Source organism: Sorex fumeus, unplaced genomic scaffold, assembly GCF_029834395.1.
Source record: "Sorex fumeus unplaced genomic scaffold, SorFum_2.1 ptg000013l, whole genome shotgun sequence".
In the NCBI taxonomy this organism is placed as follows: domain Eukaryota; kingdom Metazoa; phylum Chordata; class Mammalia; order Eulipotyphla; family Soricidae; genus Sorex; species Sorex fumeus.
Window position 1 is genome coordinate 29,150,389 of NW_026606070.1, and position 17,657 is coordinate 29,168,045.

The window sequence follows — 17,657 nt, forward strand, 5'->3', positions numbered from 1 at the left end:
TTTGTGATTAAAACAAGGAAATTCTCACACCATCATTAAGCCCTGGTTCTTGGGACAGGGAATCCAAAGAGAACCCAATGAGAACTATATCACTACTTTTCAAATAATATACATTTTATGCACATACAAAAAGTACTTTTCCTTTGATTTATGGACCCTGTGGGAGCCCATCTCTGGATCCTATAAGAAACATGATCTTCTGGTATAAATGCTCTGATTTATTTTTTAATAACCCTAACACAGATATTTCATTTTTGTAAATTTTCTCTAAGCCTCCCACATGCATGCATAATTGTTATCATGCAATCATAATCTACATACAATTTATCTGCTCTACTTTATAAAATCTAACATTATCTTGTAAACATTTTTCTATGTTGTTATATAGTCTTCATAATTATAAATTTGAATAAATGCATAATATTATATTGAGTTGTTGAAGCATAATTTTCTTAACTGTTCCTCAATGATTAGGGGTTTAAATGGCTTCTAATTTTGTAGACTAGATGATGCTGAATCTAATATCTTTATACATTTGTCTTACTTCTGTAGAATGGTTTCCTCAAACTCCCTGGAGTGATTTTACTGAATCAAAGAGTAAGAACATTTATTATGCCTCTTGAAACATGATGTTATATTGGTTTCCATAGAGAGTACACTTTTTATGCCTTCCAAACAATATATAAGAGTTTCAATTTCACCATACTTTCCCCTACATTGGATACAATAATTAAGGGTTTGTATAATTTAATTATTTTAATAAAGATCAAGGAGACAGCCTATGCAGAGTTGCCAGAGGATGAAGTCGATACTGACAAAATATCCACTTTTGAAAAGGTGGGAAAATCTGAATCTATAATGAGAACAGGTTACATTTCTCTACTTTTATAAATAGTTGGAATTGTACAGGAGATGTGCATTAAGGAAAACACCACTAGCTTAAGAAGTAGATAGTAATAATTGTCTGTTCAATTCTTTTTCAGGTCTTCTCTTGTAAATTCCACCTGTCAAAATGGAAAGTGGGAGCGGGGCTTATTGGGGACCACTAAGGCAATTACCCTGGATTGCTTTCGAAGGCCACCACGACATTGTTTGTGTTTGTGTTGTCGCCTAGTGGGTCTGTGGTTCTCTCCAAAAATCACCTTGTACTCAGAGTCGCCAATAGGAACACAACGAAATCCACTCATATAGTTTTCTAATATTTTAATATCTACAAAGTAATTGGTGAAATTTAATTTATAAAAAATACTTAACTCATCCAAAATACTCTAATTTCAGCCTGACATTAATAAAGAATTACTAGCTATTTTATATTCTTTCTCTCCCTCCCTCCCTCCCTCCCTCCCTTCCTTCCTTCCTTCCTTCCTTCCTTCCTTCCTTCCTTCCTTCCTTCCTCCCTTCCTTCCTTACTGATCTGAAAGTGATTTTTGCTTAATCACAAACTGTCACAGTGATTTCTGGGTGTGGGTGTGGGGAGAAGCTGGGAGGAAGGCAGCGCTGAGGAGCACGGGGGCGCTATGGCTCAGCTGGCCCCGGTCTCACTGTGGCAGCTGCAGGAGCAATGACTGTCCTGCGGGAGCATCTGCCCTGTGGGCAGAGGGGATGTTCCGGGAGCGGGGAGAGCAGGTGGGCCAGGTCCTCCGTCCTGGAAGTTGCTTTCTGCAGAGATGACGGCCGCGAATCTGGCCCTCCCTACTTCCATACAGAGCCACAGCCACCTGCTCGGCTTCTCCTACCTCCTCTATAAACTCATTTCCGAAGATCAGATGCCTCAAGGACACGACGTCCAGGATGAATCGGAAGGTGGCTGCTCATCTCGTCAGGTCACCTGCCTGCGGACCAGATCCCTCTGAGTGATCAGCTCCCCCCAAAGCGAACCACCACGGAATTTGAGGATCTCTGTCATGATGGACCGCAGCACGCATGTGGTGGTCCTGGCGGATGCAGGTGCAGATGCGCAGCAGCTGGCTGGCCACTGGCCGGAAGAGGATGAGCAGGTGATGCTGATGCTCTTGAAGTCATTGCTGCTGGTGATCACAGGCATGCTGCGAGGTCGAGCGCGGCAATGGAAGCTAATTGGTTTCTCTACCCAAGGGATGAGGAAGTGCATCCCGTCCCTCATCATCATGTCCTACACGCAGTGAAACCCATCAGAGATGACAGAGATCTGCCCCGCGTCCACATTGTACAAGGCCGAGTTCACCACGCTTCCTGCACCAGCACAAGCCAGGCGGAACTTGCCAATGAATTCAAGCACAACGGACTCTAACACAATGGACTTCAACACACTTGTCTCCTGCTGAACCCACTCATACCTGCTTCTACTCTGACTGCCACATGAATTCCTCCACAATCCTTTTTCATCTTTTGGAGCCCAATGTCTGTCTCTTATTGACAGAACCTCCCCTTTTTAATAGGCAATCTTTCAAGTGCTCACCACCACCTGGGTCCTGGCTCCTGCATTGCAAGGGAGCTCTGTAACCGTCACTGTATCCAAGGTATGTAGAGCACACTTTTTCCCTTACTACAACATTTAATAGGTAAAAGGTAAGGTAAAGGCCCTCCCATTGATCATCGATTTGCTCGAGCGGGCCCAGTAACGTCTCCATTGGAGACTGTTGTTACTGTGTTTGGCATATCGAATTCATCACGGGTAGCTTGCCAGGCTTTGCCATGCGGGCGAGATACTCTCAGTAGCTTGCCGGGCTCTCCGAGAGGGGCGGAGGAATCGAACTCGGGTGGGCCATGTTGGCTGCGTGCAAGGCAAACGCCCTACCGCTGTGCTATCCTAAGAACAGCATTTAATACGCCAGTAAATCTGTATTAATTCACACTTCTCTTTGGGGACTTTGGGACAAGGAGACTCCAAAGCAGTGTTTAGAGGACCTGGGATCTTTTCTTGGCAAAACAGTCAACTGGACCAGACTGTTCAATGCTTGGGCTGTTTCCTTTAATGCCTTGAGCCACCAAGAAATCAAATCCATGTTCTTTATCAGGAACGTTCCATTAAAACACAAAATATTCTAGTACTCATGGATGTTGGCAGGAAACCTTGAAGCACTGGTCCTGTGTTTTGATTTGTCAAAATCCATAGACATTCAGGTTCCATTTCAGATACCCTGAGACAGTATCTTTGGGGTGAGTCTGTATTTGAAGTTTTAATACAATAATAAATGGTGTCTCTGATGAATAGGAGGAAATTGAGTCTTGGAGCAAGTAAGTGACTCACATGTTCTCATAGTTTAGTAGTTAGTCAACCTAGAGACTTGACCTCACGAAGCAAACTCCTCTGTATACCACCCCACTCCCTGCCAACTGGGAGGGATACTTAACAAAATAACTGCATGTAGTTCCTGCCAACAGAGCACCTGTTGGTGTGTGAGAGATCAGTGAGCTGCAGGAACCGTTCGAAATGACTTTCTGGAAAGGTAAAATAGATTTTCCCTAGAGGCCAAATTAGAGGAAGAAGGATTAATTTCTGCTTCTAATCTGGGCTTGTCTCAGGTTGAAACTGCTCCCTCACTCAACAAGTAGAAATGAATCATGTGATAAGGGTAAGGGGTCAAAACTGACACTCCTGGTCAATGTTTAACAAAGAAAGCAAATAGCCGTGGTCTCTCTCGTTTCCCCTGTAAAAAGATGCGGTGTGTGCGTGACAGGGTGTGCAAACCAAGGGCCTCAGATGAGTTTCAATAACAGACAAAAGTCAGGCAAATGCCTGCTCTGACCAGGGCCTTGTGGCAAATGCTTCTCAGACCCAAGTGTGAGAATGAAAGAACAGCAAGAGCAGCAGGTCTGTAAACATCCTGATGACAATGGGGAGCAAACAGCTGGGCTGACACCGAGTCAGCGCAGACAAACTGCTGGCGCTTTTGATCCAAGTGCAAGATGAGCGGATACAGGGAGGCTGCAGCTGCCACACAGCTGGACTCAGGGGGCATGTGATCCATAGCGTGACTTGCAAATCACGCTTGAAAAATTTATTCCACCGAGCTTGGACGTGAACACAGTCACGGGGCCTCCACTCAACTCACACACTGCAGCCAAGAGAGAAAAAGCAACCTGGCTAATAAGACGCAATCTATCCTCCCCCCTTCGCCCCCGGCTTCTGGTTGGACATGGCTGTCTTTCAAGGAAGGAATTGAACAGGAAACGCTCTATATTGGGAAATAGCCCTAAATTTAGAGCTATTTCAATGATGGACTGACTAGAGCTGAGAGCAAGCTGGAAGGAGAGAGGCTCAAATGTGTTCTTTCAAACCTGTGTGCAGTTGCTGACTTTTTATCATAGAGGCTTAAGTGGGAGGTGATTCTAATTCTTTCTGTTGTGCTAGCAAATTGGGTCTGTAAAGAGTCTTTTATTAATTTTCACTGTACAAAGAATTCAATGAGACTCAGAGGAATTCAATAAGTAGTGGATGTATATGTGAGCACACTACATATGTATGCACTCTATTATATATCTACCTCATGAATATATACCTTACATTACATACATTTATACATCTGCCACTATAGACATACATCTATGTACAGACAGTAGAACAATATTTACTTGAAAAATAACTTATTGGACGATTACTAGGTAGTAGGCAGTGCATAGGTGTAGTGTTAACAAGACTATGGGATATGTCCCCAGCTCTCACGGAACTTACAATGGAATTGATAATAAACATGAAATAAATCATCACAACATGTAAATGTATTTTGAGCTTGAGATAAGTGCTCTAGAGAAAGAGTACAGGGCATTGTTAGAAAGCATAAAGAGAGAGTTTGGCCTAGCTTGGGGTGTCAGAAGGCTTTCCCAGCCAAGACACAGAGGTGAACAGGTGCTAACTATAGTCAGTGTGCTGCATCTGCTGAGAATCTGAGGGGTTTCACCAGGTATAGATGAAGCAGGAAGTTCCCCCAATATCCTTTTACAAAATTACATCATGGCCCAACCTTTAAACTTTTGGTTCAAATAAAAGAGCTTTGCGGAAACTGAGGTCCAAACAATGTACTCAAGACTTTACACAGTAGTTTCCTTTAAGAGTGAAACCTGGGCTCGGATGAGTTCCTCTGTTGGTTTTGCTGCCCTTTAAGGTTGCAGAAACATAACAGCAAGATAATGAGGCTGTTTTCAACTAAGTTTTTAATCTTTTCTTTCCACCCCCTTCTTTCTTTCTGTCTCCACTTCTTCTATTTTCCTCTCCTATTTCGCTTTTATAGATTAATATCAGCTATCCTATTAGTAGAATAGATGAACAGATACATAATTACCCACCCTTTATGTTTAATTTTATACATTGTCTTCTAGGTTTCAAATTTTTTAGATGTCACCAAATCAGGTTAAAAAATATATTCACACATACACAAAATGTAAAGCGTTGTTGATCTAGGCTAGAATAAAATATTTTACTAATGTTCGAAACTTCCAGTGCTACAAATCCTAGTAAGCTTAGTCTGTTCCTATGAGGTTACAAAAATTAGTCTTAAGGGTCTTTTTAACTGACTGGTAAAATCAATATAGTATTGCAACAAAGTTTGACTTGTTGAAGTCATCCTAAGTAAAGGAAATACTCCTCATCTGGTTACCTTCAATTCAGAAGTTTCCGAGAGTCTGGGATACCAATGATTTGGCAGAGACACTGAGTGGGGGTGATGATGCATAGGGGGGTGTAGGTGGTCGAGGTGCAAGCCAGTGGAACCCAAGCAGTTTCCATACAGTGGGAGTCTCGGAATCCATTTGGAGTTTAACATACCCTGGTAGCTCCAGCATTCCCTTGCTTCAAGAGATTTGTGCACCAATTCTAGCTTCGTTCCGACTCCAATGAGACAGTGATAAGATGCCCTGGAGGGTTGAAGGCAAGTCCGAGGCTTCAGGAAGGGTCAGATCACATCATGGGAACAAGAGGGGATTTTACATAGTTTGAGTGTTGACTGTTTCCCACATGCCAACAGTGGATCGTTTGTTCTCCTTGTTAAATAATTAAATAAGCAGTTTGTATTTATTTAACATACAGACTCTAGCCAATTCCTGCTGACAGCTACCAAAATAACCCTGTATTTCCTAGTTTCGAATGTTCAGAAGACTGTTCCCGTACTGTGGGGGCACAGTTGCAGAGCAAAACTCGCGTCCAAGTCTCCAAACACCTTTTATCATCACTTTAAACAATAAATCAATTCACAGTATGTGATCCAAAAACAACAGCCCAGTTTTATTGGACGAGGTTCTCTTCTCTAAGGCACTTCCCACTATCCACACTGAGCTGTCTTGAATTTCTGCTTGGCTGGGAATGGGGGACAAGGCAGGAGGCATTGGAGAAAGTCTTGGTACAATTTTCCTTCGTTTGTTCTTGTTTGGCTAAAGAAAGTGAATTTTGATCTCCTGATTTCAAAAAGGCAAAAGGGAAAGTAACTTGAAGCAGGAAGGAGAAGGCTTGGGAAAAGTCAGCCAATCAGCAAGTCAGGGAAAGATATTATTTAAAAACTGCAATGGCATTCGGTGAGCTGTTCAACAATAATCTCTGATAATGGAAAACCCTATCTGGTCCCTGGGGGTGGACCCCTGGAGAGGGTGTGAAGAACAGAATGGAGACTTCTCAAAACATTCAGGACAATTTCCATATGACCTTATGATTCTGCCTCCTGGCATTTATCCCAAGAACACAAAAACATTATTTTGAAAAAATACATGTATATCATTGTAGACAAGATTCAAGATCTAGAAATAGCACAGATGCCCAACAACAGACGAATGGATAAGAAAACTGGCATAAATACACAATGGAATACTACTCAGCTATTATAAAAGATGAAACTTTGCCCTTTGCTACCACTTGGATAGAACTAGAAGGTGTCAAACAAAATAAGCAGAGGGAGAAGGACAAATGCCAGATGACTTCAGTCACATGGTATGTAAAGAAACAAAGCAAGGTAATGGACAATGCTGAAGGAAAACAAACCCTTGAACTTTGGCAATAGAACTCTGGCAACAAATGGGAGCTGGAGGAGATGGGGGACAAAGACGGGAGGAATGGGGTAGAATGATGATATAATACAGTGAGGAAAATTCTTTGACTCTTGGTGGAGTGGTGATACAATTTTTTGCACCCAAAATATAATCATTAACATGATTGTGAACCATGTTACCTCACTTACCATAATTTTTTAATAAAAAAAGATGTTTGAGGAGATGGAGTTGCCAAAGATAGCATTCTCTCAATGCTAACTTTGGAGGGTGGTGCTAGGAGAGATACTGGGAGTGTTGAATGGACAAACATTATAAAGGCGTCTTCCTAGCACATGTGCAGAACATGTTATCAGTAGAGAAAGAGAACAGGTCCCTCTTGAAGTTTCCTGAATCCCAGAGAGTCACAGAGTTTGGGCAGGATGTACTAAGGGGGATCTCCAACAGGAGCTTGGGCGGGAGAAGGAGGCTGTTTGTTCTGTGTGTTTGGTTTCCTGTTGGCCAGCAGTAGACAGAGTGAGGTACCTCCATACCACCTTGTTTTTCTCCTGATCCTCCCTCTTAAGAGAGTCCCAAAGGACCACCCTGTGTGTGGGGGGGAAAGCACCCAGAGAAAGAAAGCAAGATGGAATCCCTGATGGAATGAAGCAGATGACTGATTCTTCTTCTTCCGTTCCAACCCTGCGCCCCTCTCAACTCTTGATTGGCCTCTCTGTACTGTGCCGTTCATTCACTTTTTGAGTGATTGTCAGGGTGGACACCATGAAGATGCTCTGTTGTCAATTTGAAAGTTCAGCATCCATCTGTCAAAATGGCTCTACCTTGAACTAGTCACTTTAGCAGCACTTGAACCAAAGTTAAGAAAAGAAGCCTAGGGATCTGACTTAGTGACACTGTTCAATTCCCAATATTAGGAAAAAATAAGCATTCACACAAGTAGGAGGCAGTCAGCTGGGATGGCAAAGCATTTTTTTTTCATTTATGGAATGGTATCTGAAGCAGGAGGTCTCTTTCAATATTATAGGTACATTCAAAACCATGCAACTCAGTGTTCTCATCTGTGTAACGGGTCTCTGCTCCAGGTCTCCCATCACCAAGTAATGCTGAGGACTAAAAGGAAGAATAAAAACGGAAGTGCTCTGTGTTGATACTTACAGTTTATTTCTCCCTCTGGAGGTAGAAAAATATGGATCCAACCTTGGACATGTATCCTTTTTATGGAGGGAGGCACCTCCCAAGTGGTACTCTGAGGTTCTGGGACTACTCTTAGTGGTATTTAACCAACCAGATCTGTGGTTCTACGTGAAGAACTGAGGAGTTGGTAAGTTGCTGCAGTTCCCTGGAGTAAGCAGACTCCCCCAAGAGTGCTTGGAAGACTCCAAGGCCACACATGCATGTTCAGAATTCTCTAGAGCTACACCCAGAGATGCTCAAGAGTTCATTTGGTACCAGGGATAAAACCTGTGTTGGGTACTAGCATGTGCTCTTACTGCTGACCCTTGGTCATTTGTATTTTATTTTGGGCCACACCCACCAATGCTCAGGGATTACTCCTGACTCTGAACTCAGAAATTATTTTTGGTAATTCTCAGGGGCCATATAAGATGATGGGAAACAAACCCAGATTGGGTGCATGCAAAGCAAATGCCCTGCAGGCTGTACTATTTCGCCAGCCCCAGATAGTTTTTTTATAAGGTTGTAACTCTGGCCTACTCATTTGTAAAAGGAGGAAGTATTACCATAAAGTTTATAAGGTTCCTTTCAACCTTAAAAAAATAATAATGGAAGTGTAGGCAGACCATTCTAGAATATCGGTTACGGAGTCCTGGTTGACTTTAAAATGAGAGACAACTTCTAAGTAAATTTAAGTTTTGTCTCTATTAGCACAGATTAAAAAAATAGGCATTTGGGTTTTGGATGGTTCAAGGGTAGGAAAGAGCCCTTGGCATATTTTAAAGCCTACTCATTGGATTTGGGGACCTAGAGATAGCTCAGAACTCAATACTTGCCTTTGCAAATCTGAGATCTTAAATTCAATCCCCAGTATTGTTCCACATATCTAAGTGTGCTTCCAATGACTAATCTGTGGGGTCCCAATTCACACAGCAAAAATTGTGTAATCCCTAGTGCTCTGAAACCAAGTGTATACAAACATCACAACTAAAGTGTGCAACCCAGGTGAGCACACATGCAAGCACAACTAAGTGTGCAACTTTCAATGAGCACCCACCCCAGTTTATGTGAATCCCACTCATCACCAGGACCACCACTACCACAAAAATGGAAGGGAGGGGCTGGACAGATAGTACAGTGGGTAAGGAGCTTGCCTTGCATGTGTTGGACCTCAGTTTAATTTCGGTTCCTAAGCCTTACCCCTGAGCACAGAGCTGAGAACAGCCACTGAGTTAGTTGGTGTGGCCAAGTAGGGGATGAGTAGAGAGGAAGAAAAGGACAAAATGGATATGGATAATATTAAAGTGTCTCCTACCTGCTTTGAATCTTGACCTAATTCCTAGGAAGTGAATTCAACTTTCAACAGCCAAGAAACTTTGGTTCGTTCATTTGTTTGTTTGTTTGGCGGGGGGTGGGGGGGTGGAGCACACCTGGGAATGCTCAGGGGTTATTACTGGCTCTGCACTCAGGAATCACTCCTGGCAGTGCTCAGGGGACCATATGGGATGCCTGGGATGGAACCAATGTCAACAGTGTGCAAGGCAAGACCCTACCCACGGTACTATCTTTCCAACCCCCAGTCAAGAAACATTTTTGGTCACAGACTCGATCAGACACCTGTTCCTCCCATGTCACTGCTCCACTATATACCTTTCTCTGTCCTTGATTCCTCTCTTCTTCCCTTCTCTCCCCACTCTGTAGCTCTAATGTATTCTTCTCCACCCTCTGTCTTTCTTTATTTTCTTCTCTCCATTTTCCTCTCCTTGGCACATAAGTGGACAATGTTTTCCATATTTCCAAGTTTCTACAGGGATCTATACAACGAGTTTCCACTCACCTTTCCCTCACCTCCCTTTCGTCACCATCCTGTTTTCATTCATCTTCAAAAAGGATAAGAGGAATATATTCAAACTGGCCTTGGGAACAAGCAACAAGGAATGATCAAATTTTAAATTCAAATTATACTTTATGCCAGTACAAAATTCTAGATTACAGATAAAACCTCAAGACTGTATTAGGATAGAATAGTTTGTTCTTTCAGAGACTCAGTCTCTGTCAATTGGTTATTTTACTAGGTATAATACAGAGAGCTGGAACAAAAACACAGTGGGTAGGGCACTTGCCTTGCATGCAGCCAACCCAGGCAGACTGTGGTTTGATTCCTCTGCCCCTCTCAAAGAGCCTGGCAAGCTACTGAGAGCATCACACCCACATGGCAAAGCCTGCAAGCTAAACGTGATGTATTCTATATGCCAAAAACAGTAACAAGTCCCACAATGGAGACATTACTGGTGCCAACTCAAGCAAATAGATGAACAGTGGGAGGACAGTGCTATACAGAGCTATAATACAGAACTGGTTAGCTGGCAAAGAAAAGGTTGTAGGATACGGAATAGAAAGCAAAGCATGAAGCCAAATTAATCTAAATGCTGAGAGACAAAAAGTTAAATGAGAGAAGTATTATGGGGAGGTGCTAAGGAATGTGAGATGTGGAGTAATATGGGATACAAGAGTGTATGGGGGAAGGATACACTAAGAAGAATCACTAAGGTATATGAAAAGAATCACTGCATTATGTTAGATAATTTAAACTTTTTTTTTAACAGAGCTCACCCACAGTGGTGCTTAGCTGGGGGTAGGGTTGACTGGTGCTCTCCTTAGGGAGGCGTGGACCCAGTGGCTCAGGGGTGCTCAGAGGGATCAGGCAGTACTGAAAATAAAATGCACATGCTATGGTGACCTATACCACTAACAATATCTCTCTGGCTGTAGAATAACACTGGTTTGTCCTTTCTGCCTTGCCACTGGGAACTTAGGTTTATTGGGTTACTCCCATCACAGTGCTCCCATTCCTCTGTGTTTATTTGTGACTTCTTTCTTTGTGCTCTGTTATCTTGCAAATACTGCTTTTCTCTTCTCCTTAAGTCATTTGCATAGTTAATTCAGAGCAATGCCCTTTTTGTATGGACACAGGAAGATGCTATGCTTTTGTAACTTGGGAGTTAATTGACACCAGATAATATTACCTCAGGGCATCTGTTCTCTCGGACTTAAGCCTCAGTCGCCCTTACTTCTTAGCACCCCAAAAGCAGTGTCCCGATGAGATGACTGGATGGACTCACGGCAAGCAGTGAGTTACCCTGGCATCAAAATGGGCCTAGCCAAGCAGCCATAATACTTAACTATAAGTTAAGATCATGGTCATGGACAAATTTTGTCATGATCCAAAAAGTAATAACTAGATTCAGACCCTGCTAGGGTTAGGAAAGATTAATCTGACCTGAGCACAGTAGTCTATATCAAGATGTCCCCAGGAGAGCCACCCTATAAGCTCAATTTATCTCTTATTGTGTCCATACAAAATAACTTATGTTTAGAAGTAGAATTAAGATATTTATTGTTATTGGACTAAGGAAAGGAGAAAAAAACACCTTAAGTGATATTTTGCCCATGAGCAAAGGAAGGGTTTTCTTATGTTGATTTTGCTACTGATGGGGTATGGTGTCTACCCTTAATGTGAGGGAATTGGGGAGAGACTAGAGAGAGAGACCAGGACAGTAAGATGGAGTGCAGAGAGACTAGCAAGGAGGACAGAGGGAGAAGAATGTAGGAGAAGAACGCAGGAGCAGGTGTGTGGAGAGATGAGAGACGCAGCTGTGAGAGGGACCGTGGAGAGATGAGGGAGAGACAGGAGGAGACGGGAATGAGAGACAGTGTGAGAGTATAGAATGGGGAGCTAAGAGAGACTGAAACAGGCACGTGGGAAGAATGGAATAAATGTCGGCTGATCATCAACCAGCTTGGCCCTCATTTCCTCTTTCATCTGCCCATGGCATGGGCAGCCCGGTGCAAGGAAGTGGCCTAAGTCCACTGAACCCGGGTGGTGAGAGACAGAGACAGAGAGAGAGAAAGAGAGAGAGAGAGAGACAGAGAGAGAGAGAGAGAGAGAGAGAGAGAGAGAGAGAGAGAGAGGGAGGGAGGGAGCCGTTGCTGTTGGGGCTTTCCCTAACCGCCCTGAGATTACACATCGGACACCCACTTTTTGTTTTTAAGAGAAGCAACTTAGAGATTGAATTTTCTCTGGATTACTTTTATTTCTGGTCTTTGAATATGTCTACCAGTAAACTGAATCACATAAGACCAGGAAACATAGACGTTACAGTACATACTGGAGTTGAGGTAAGAATGGGGGCTTCTTGAGTTGCCTGCGTGCTAAGCTCAGACCACTAAGGTTCTATAATTGCAGGCACTTTCCTCCAGGCCTCTCTCATCGGACAGATTTTTCAAAGGGCAGTTATTTCAGCACAATTGAGGGGTGGGCGCTGAAAGACAGTCCTGTGCTTTGATCTCTGACACATCCTCCTCCATTGAGAAGCAAGAGTTTCCATTGCAGGCTCACCTGAAACCATTAGGAGACCATCAAAGATGTTAAACTCCTGTGATGTGCTGAAAGGAGAGGATTTTAGAGCTAGAAGAACTGACTATCTCTGGTTCAAATGGCATTCAGAAATCCAATTAATGTTTGGTTTTTATGGCAGAATCTGTAATTGTGTTCTCTACTGCCAAGTCTTCAATTTGATAATAAACAGGCTACACTAAAGATGACTTCTAGTCATTAGGAGAAGCTTTCTCTTTGGAATAATTATCTTATGCTGTTATCATTTCTTTTATTCAAAAATTTCAAAAAAAATTAAGTTTGTTTGGAGTTCTAGTAATAGAATGTTTTATGAGTTTAACGGCATTTGTTGATACCTCACCTGGAGGCGGAAGTAAATTAGTCCATAAAAGAAAGTTTGGTGTCTAACCTTCTTCCATTCACACTGACAAAGTAGCACTGTAGCACTGTCCTCCCATTGTTCATCGATTTGCTCAAGCAGGCACCAGTAATGTCTCCATTGTGAGACTTGTTGTTACTGTTTTTGGCATATTGAATACGCCACGGGGAGCTTGCCAGGCTCTGCTGTGTGGGCAGGATACTCTCAGTAGCTTGCAGGGCTCTCTGAGAGGGACAGAGGAATCAAACCTGGGTCAGCCATATGCAAACGTCCTACCTGCTCTGCTATTGCTCCAGCCCACTGACAAAGTATCTTTATTTATAATTACTATAGCTTTTATATGTAATAAGACTAATGCTTATTCTCTTAGTCATTGTATGAGGGTTTTATATGTATTATACTATTTAATCTCCATTGAAATCTAGTGTAAATATAATACCATTCTAGTATGATTTGTTGAGGAATAGCTACTTTTGACTATTTGCAGCCTATGATCTAGTCAAACCTATCAATAATCTGATCTCTTCTGGCAGTTTCTTGCTGGGTCACTCCGCTCCTGCCTGACTCACTCAGACTTTTTCCAGATCTTCCAACGCACCATGTTCTCTTCCCACCTAATCATCTTTAACATGCTATCAGCTTCAACTAAAACCTCTTACCCTTACTCTTCTCTCAATCCCTCCTATTTCTCAGGTTTCAGATGTTATAATGGGTTTTTAATCATACACTCACACACAACCCACATCAAAATTATATACTTGCTACATTTTCTCCCAGGACTCTTATTTTTTCCTTCGTAGCTCTTACCCATACTTATCATTTTATGGGTTTTTTAAAGTACTTCTTTGTCTAATGACCATCGATCCAACTGGACTGTAATTTTCCATGAGGAAAACTTCATTATCCTTTTGATTATTATTTGTAGTTCAAGTGCCCAGGACTTTACTTGACCATGCTAGGTACTGATGAAATATTTTATAAGTTCTGTGACTCTGCATTTCATTCCTCACCAACCACCTAATTGGAACTATATTCTATATCTTCCAAATATATTTGGAAACATATTCCACAGCTCCTTTAAGTCTTAGGCTTTCATCTGTTCAATGGAGCTCCTTAAAACAGTGTCATGGGAGTTAAATGGAGAAGATATAAAATATAATATAGCAAGGGTTTTACATCACATCAAATATTCCATTATAAAAATTTTATTTAGATTCATAAACAAAGCAAAGGGCATTTCTTTCATTCTGCTCAGCTAATCTGCAGATAAAGTCCGTGTGGGCAGTTGTCAGAAACATAACTGGTTCCCAGGGCACTTCAAGGGTTAGGCAGGAGTGAAACAGATCTAACACATACCTGAAAAGCACATCATCCCCTTGTTGGCCTCTGTGCTCAAGTGCTTTCTTAGGCCTCTTCAATTTAGTTGTCTCCTGTTGGCCTTTCATCCTCTTTCCTAACTGACTTCTTCCCCAAAGCACAATGTCGAAGGAAGCCCCACAGGACCACATGGAGCAACACTACACTATGCCCTTGGGGATCACAGTGGCTTGTAATTATTTTAAGGGACAAAAAATGGGAAAGCTCTGCAGATACTAAGCACAGCCGGCTCTCAAGTACTCCAAGTGTACTACACTCAAAGTCGGCAATTCTGTCTTAACTATTTACAAATGCGCCAAAGAAGAGACCAGGTCTAATGCAATCTAACTCGTTCTAGTGGGCTTGGTAGTAGCTCTTTTATTCTTTACTGAAATTGTCTTTTAAAAAAAACAATCTTGTAACTACTTTAGGGGAAAGGTTGTAAAGGTGAGAGGTGATCTTTTGCTGCAGAAAAGGAAGAGTAGGAAGAGAAAACCTTTGGCATCAAAGTCTAGGACATATGCTTTCCTTTGCTTTTCTTCTCTCCAGTATGCCGACTGGTGATATTCTTGAATGTTTTGGAAGTTCTCAAATCCCCTACAGTACTTTATTTTCTATTTTATTCCCTGCAGCATTTTAGATAAGCAGTGTTTCTCAGAGCAGACTATATACACAGTTCTCCCCTTACCAGGGTCAGCCTCTGAAGCACATGAGAAAATAACCCCACTCTAAGTGAGATTCCAAAAGCAATAACCACTTGGGGGTTGGAAAGGGGTGAAAGGTATTTATGTAAGCTTGCAGGAGAACCCCAGGGTTTTCTGGACGATCTCTGCTTTCTTTTTCACTACTGTGAAACCAAACCCATAAGACTTCTTGATGCAGACCCCCAATGTCTCTCAGCAGGACCACAACAAAAGGCCTGTCTCCGGTATGTATGGCCCCTGCCCCACACCTAATCCATCTTTCACTCATTGCCCAGAGCCACCTTTCTTAAATATCTCTGACGATGCTATTCCACTGTCCAAGAATTTCCACTGTCATGAGGCTGACACCCAAGGACAGTAGATACAAGGGTCAGGAATATTGCTCCATAATTGGAAGCCTGCCTCATGAGTGGAGGGGAGAAGGCAGCTAGAATAGAGAAGAGATCATTAAGAAAATGATGGCTGTAGGAATTGGTCAGGATGGGAGATATGTGCAGAAGTAGATAATGGACCAAATATGATAACCTCTCAGTATCTATATTGAAAACCATAATGCCCAAAAGTAGAGAGAGAGTATGGTGAATCATGTCTGCCATGGAGTCAGGGGGAGGGTGGGAAAGGGGGGGTATACCAGGGATATTGGTGGTGGGGAATGTGCACTGGTGGAGGGACGGGTGTTTGATCATTGTGTGCTTGAAACCCAAACATGAAAGCTTGTAACTATCTTACGGTGATTCAATAAAATTAAAAAGAAAAAAAAAAGAATTTCCATTGTCCACATGCTCTTGAGATAAGGCCACACCATCTCCTGGTCTCTCAGGCCTGTGTCACCAGAATTCTCTTGTAATTTTCTCCTTCTTCATCTCTCACCCTTATTCTATAGCCAGGCTGCAGTGGTTCCAAAATGGGACTGGGCTCTGTGGGAACTTTTGGTGTTGATACTTGGTGTTTTCCATAAATTAGAAAGTTCTTCACCTTTTCATGCTATTTATTTAAAATATTTTCCTTGAGCCCCTACACTGTGCTAACACTGTGCTTAGTGACAAGTAAAGCAAAATTCCTTCAAGAGGAGCTCTCAGTCCAGCCGAGCAGACAGATGGGCAAATAAATTATCACAGATCCAGGAGATGGCTCAAAGGACTAAAGCACATGCTTTGTCTGCAGGTGCCCGAGCTCATGGTCCTGTTGAGCATGTTGGGAGTGGCCCCCAATACAGCCAGCTGTGTCCTCCCCTGGTACCACAAAAATACAGCTCAGATGTCATAGGAATAGGCACAAATGTGCTGAAAGTCCAAAGGAAGAGACCAAGAATTGGCTGGGGGGTGGGGGGACTGGAGTGATAGTACAGCAGCGGGTAGGGCGTTTGCCTTGCACACGGCCGACCTGGGTTCAATTCCCAGCATCACATATGGTGCCCTAAGCACCACCAGGAGTAATTCCTGAGTGCATGAGCCAGGAGTAACCCTGTGCATTGCTGCATGTGACCCAAAAAGAAAAAAAAAGAGTTGGCTAGGGAAGAGTCAAGGAAAGTTTCACAAGAAAGGAGGAATGTCAGTAATAATCACTAGTATTTCTGCTATCTTAAAAATGAAGATGGTATGTTTTTATAAGAAATCACTGTTTTCTATGCTTAGAAAGGAATAAAAATGCATGAGGGATGCTTGCATTTTCTAAGTGCCCATTAAAAGTTGGCTACCATGAAAATTCTTGATTTACAGAGTGTCAGTCCCTTGCTCAAGGTCCTGCAGCAACTTAACCCTACAGTCAGGACTCAAACCTGAATCTGGAACTCCTGAGCCCAGATTCTAATCCAAGACATTTCTCCTAAGTGTGAATGGCAAGTAAAACTTTGCAGTGGGTAAGAGTAAGTATCTTTTATAAGTAGGTGTAATGAGTAGGAAGGATGAGTAAATTCCTTCATGGAGGTACTAATTCAAGAGGGAGTCATAAAGAAGAGGAAAAAGGAAAGTTGGCACTGACCCAGTACCTGTTTGGGAGGAGATACTTGGAACTGAAATCTGAAAAATAGGGCATCGTGCCCAGAGAAGAGTGTGCTGAGGCTTTTCCAGCCCAGAGAGGTGAGGTGCGCTTTGGCAAGATAAAAGCAACAATTTTTCCTGTGCCCATGGCTAGTATGGGATGCAGGGCAGCATCCCAGGGCTGTAGGACTAACTCTCTCCTGTCCTTATACCCAGGCTACACTTATACTGCCAGGACTCACCTGGAATGCAAAACATCTCCATCATCATAGGCCAACTTGAGCCTCTGCCTGCAAATCTGGCTCACTGTAACAGAAGCTGGATAGTTGCATCAAAGAAACAACAGATTCGGGATCCATTCAGCAAACTTTAATTGCTGCAAAGGAGCAGTTATGGTGCATACACATAAAAGACCCTAATTACACGTAAACCCAATAAAACAAGTTTCAAAGGGCCCACAAAGACCTATTAGCCAAATGTGTAATCTGTAATTACAAATCATCCGTTGGGCAATCAATAGATATTTTAAATCATTACTTGAAAGTTTATGTACTTTCATGGGAAATGATTTTCCTGAGGCCAGTATGCTTGTTTTTGCACTGAAATCATACATAAACACTTGATAATGAGTATTCATGCTACATGCTATTATTTTTTTTATTGAATCACCATGAGATACAGTTACAAAGCTTTCATGTTTGAGTTTCAGTCATACAATG

The 17,657-nt window shown here is 42.4% G+C and overlaps 1 pseudogene; it reads right to left on the minus strand.

The window, feature by feature from the left end:
- Window positions 1–1,538: 1,538 nt before the first annotated feature.
- LOC130020605 (prohibitin 1-like) lies at window positions 1,539–2,364 on the minus strand (annotated as a pseudogene).
- Window positions 2,365–17,657: the final 15,293 nt, after the last annotated feature.